Below are 4,477 nucleotides of genomic sequence, written 5' to 3' on the forward strand. Positions count from 1 at the left end.
ATTCCTCAGTTGATTGGCATTTGGGTTGTTTCCAAGATCTATTACAAATTGTGCTGCTATAAACATAGGTGCATATATATTGCTGTGGTGCTATGTTTTAAATTCTTCTGGGTAGATACTCAGCAGAGGAATAGGTGGGTCAAATGGGACCTCCACTCCTCTTTTTTTGAGGAATCTCCATACTGATTTCCACAGTGGTTGCACCAGCCTACACTCCTACCAAAAATGGAGAAGGGTACCTTTTTCCCCACAGTCCCTCTAGCATTTGTTATTGATTTCTTGGTGATAGCCATTCTTTCTGGGGTGAGATGGAATCTTAGTGTTGTTTTAATTTGCATCTCTCAAATGACCAGGGTTACTGAACATTTTTTCAGTACTGAATGTTATTTGCTCTTTGTACTTCTTCATCTGAGAAGTATGTATAAATCTCAGATGCCCATTTTTGAATTGGGTCTTTAAATTTTGGAGGTCTAATTTTTTTTGAGTTCTTTATATGTTCTCAATAGTAATCCTTTGTGTAAGGAACAGCTGGAAAATATTTTTCCCCATATTGTGGGTTGCCTCCTCACTCTGTTGGTGGTTTCTTTTGCTGTGCAAAAGCTTTTTAACAAGATGAGATCCCCCCAAAATTGATGAGATCCCAACAAAATTGTTGATTTTTTGTGATAGTTCCTGTGCGGTCAGAGTTTTATTCATAAAGTCCTTGCCTATGCCAATGTCTTCAAGTTTTACCTATTCTATCTTCCAGCAGATTTAATGTTTGTTTCAATATTTAGATCTTTTATCAATTTCAAATTTAGTTTAGTGCATGGTGAAAGATATGAGTTCAATTTTAATCTTTGGCATGTGCAAAGCCAGTTTTTCCAGCACCATTTATTAAGAGGCTCTTTCTTCCAAAGAATGTGTTTGTCACCTTCATGAAAGATAAGGTGGCTGAGTATGTCTGGAGTTGTTTTTGGAACTTCTAATCTGTTCAACTGATCTTTGGGTCTGTTTTTTTGAAAGTACCATGCTGTGTTTATCACAGTAGCTTTATAGTATAATTTCAAATCAGGGATTATGATGCCCCCTACCTTCCTTTTGTTGCTCAGAATTGCCTTTGCTATTCTAGGTCTCTTCTGGTTCCAAATGAATTTTAGAATTGTTTTCCCTAATTCTGTGAGATATACTGTTGGAGGTTTGATAGAAATTGCATTAAATCTGTATAACAGTTTTGGAAGTATGGTGGCTACAAGTTTTAAAGGATCTTAGCTCTGGTATCTTGTAAAGGAAATGTCTTGGAAATATATGCTTATGATTCCGAATTGCTTAACTCAAATTCTCTCTATCTGTTGAAGATATTTCTGTGCAGAGTTCTGTGCTAGGTGCTCCCAAGGAAACTGACTGCAGGGCACAGTGGGTGTATAGTGTATATAGTATCTGTGAGTATATACGTGCTGATGTGTGATAGGTGTGCATGTATATTAGTGGTGTATGTGGGTGTCCTTGGTACATGTGTAGTGTGTGTGAGATATATGTGTGGTGTGTGAGATGTGCATGAACATGTTTTGTGTTATATATGTGGTATGTGCACAATGTATTAGGCAGTATGTGCATGACATATGTGGTATAAAGGCGTGTCTGTGTGTGTGCTTGTCTCTGGGACAGTAGTGGGAGGCTGGTAGGACCTGGGAAAAGAAACTGCTTAGCATGGGAATCCTGACTCAAATCTTAGGGAAACGAAGGAAGACGGAGCCCCTTGGCCTTGGCCACTTTCCCACAGTCTCCCTGGAGAGCATCATAGCCTGACCTGACAGCAGGGTGTGACCTGAAGTATTGAGTGAGACAAATCTCAGTCAAGCCTTGGCGTTGTCCTCTGGGCCCCACTGATCTGGAATTCCTTATCTGTGGGAGGTTCCTCCTTGGAGGGGTGCAGTGATGACCCAGTGTCACAGAGTCCCCCTGCAGCGAGCTCATGTCAAGGACTCAATACCCAAGGGTTCTGGCCCCAGTCCCAGAGACACAGACAGGACATGACAGTCCCTCCCAAAGGGGTCCTGCCCCTTGAAGAGATCCCAGAGTCATCACTCAATCTCATTTTGAATAATGGCAGTGGCTGTAATCCAAAACGTCCCCAGGGAACTTCAAAAAGCAACACTGCACTTTTCCAGCCAAGTACCCTAATGCCTGCTTGAGCACTATGATGTCTTTGGCCTCAGAGGTTGGTGCTCTTGTGCTGAGAGAGGAAAGCATCAGCACAGAAGACAAAGTAGAGGGACTCAGAAGTTCCCCGCGGAACCCTCTCATACAGTATGTTGGAGAAACCCGCTACAAAATATCAGAGCAGAGCATTTGGTGTCTGGAAAGAAAATGTGCTTTTCCTTTTGCATTTCATGCCTCACTTCCCAGGGAGGCTGGGAAAGCACACTCATGTTTACCATAAAAACACAGAGGTCTCATGGGGTGCCGGGAATTCATGCTATATAATGACAACAAGTACTCTACACAAATGTTAAATCCCGTGGTGCGTTACTTCTTCACAGAGACATAAGGTGGCAATTGTGACACTGCTTTCTGTATATTCCAGGCATGAACAGATATGGCAGTGTACTGTGGCTCAGTGGAGCTGGACTTCCCACTGCTAAAAGCAGGAATTACAGAAAGCGCGGAGGGTTCGAATGGAGCCTGTCTCACGGGCCTGAAGCTGAAGCTGCTGGTGTGAACTCATGGTTTGCGGCCCACAGAGACGAATGTGAAAGGAGATCTGTAAGTTTGTCTCATCTGAAGGAAGGAGACAGAAACGATCCATTTCCAGACGCACTCGTGTGCCTGGTGGCTCTTCAGCTTCTCCCCACGGGCAGCTCACAGATGGCAGCTGTGGTCTGTCATGCTGACAAGCGCAGGAAGGCACCTGAGGCAGGAGCTCTGGTCTCCTTATAACCTAATACCGGAAGTATATCTCATCACCCTGTCACGTTCTATTCATGAGAAGTAAGTCCCTCGTGCCTCTCCACAAGGGGAAGGGCTTACCCAAAGCATGACTACCAGGATGCGGTGATCATAGAGCCGTGTGTCTCCCACACGTGTGTGTGGATGTCTGCATGCGTGTGTGTTCATGTTTCCTGGCTTTTTCCCCTGACAGGGCTGACAGCAATAACACCCGCATAACCATGAGTGTTCCTTGTTCTAAAATAACGGTTTCCAAATTTGTCCATCCCCTTGGAGAAATCACCGAATCCAGAGCTGGGGCATGGAAGTATAAGGACAGCCTGGAACATCCTGTGCCAGCAAGGAAGGAAGTGATTACATAGAACAGGTAGACAACGTAGGAGTTGCTTTGAAGAGGCTCCCTCTGGGTTTATCTGGGTTACTGGCACATGAAAGCACATGGTCACAAGAAAGAATGACAACACTTTGATTTAAATAGGGACCCAGGAGCTCCAGCCCATATAAATACATACATAAATAAACACATAGTGAAGACGGGGAGACTCTTCCTTCCAGTGGAAAGTACCGGATAAATATAGAGGGAATGACGGAATCAGAAGATAGTCATCACCTGGCAACCATCAGGAAAATTCGATGTGTGCTTTAGCCTTGAGTAAAGTGGTGAGTGAAAACTTGAAGAGTAACAGATACTCATACCATCTCAAATGATCTCCCAGGGATATTTATTAATTACAAAATGGAAGTTAGAAATCTGGGAACACCACCTAAAACAAAGTGTGTATCACAAGTCACGGAGCAAGTAAGTGCTCTTCCAGAGAGGCTCCTGATGGAGGACACTAAGAACAGAAGTGTGTAGCCTGAATCTGATCAGGAGGCACCAAACAACCCAGAGATAGCAAAACTTTCAACAATGGCAAGCCACCCAAAGATAGGAAGAGACCCAGGAATGGGAACAGGCTAAAGCGATAAGAGACTTGGAATGCCCTGCCCTGCCCTATCCCCAAGCCCCGCCCTTTGGCCCCGCCCATGGCCTTGTCCTCTCTTCTCTCTCCAGAATTTGCCTCCTTGGTCTTGTCCCCAGTCTCCACCCTCATTCTCTCCTCCAGGGCCTTTGCTTGCTCAGTTGCTCCCTCTCTCCGCCCTGCCCCTGGCTCCCTTTCTGGGCTCCACCTCTGCCCCACCTCTAGGTTTCAACCCTTGCTCCCTCTCTAAATCTTGCTCTCTGGTCCTGCCCTATGGACTCTACCCTGTCTGTCTCTTTGAGCTTTAGGATAAGAAACTAGCAAAGGGATACGGCCTAGCAAACCTGTGCCAAGATAATATGGGAAGTCAGAAAGCCAGAGTCCCGCCCTTAAGTTCCTAGGCACAGTCCCTGTGTCTTCTAAAGGGAGAGATGCAACCTACCTAGGGATCACACCACCAGGGATTAGAGATCAATAGTACACTCTTCCCAAGTCTGTTCTGTCACAGGCAGTGTGTCAATAGCTCCATGACAGGAAAGTCCCTGTCTCTTCCTTAACACCCTGATGCAGGGCATCTATGCTCTTTC

The sequence above is a fragment of the Chinchilla lanigera genome, unplaced genomic scaffold (assembly GCF_000276665.1).
Source record: "Chinchilla lanigera isolate Chin_1 unplaced genomic scaffold, ChiLan1.0 scaffold00015, whole genome shotgun sequence".
In the NCBI taxonomy this organism is placed as follows: domain Eukaryota; kingdom Metazoa; phylum Chordata; class Mammalia; order Rodentia; family Chinchillidae; genus Chinchilla; species Chinchilla lanigera.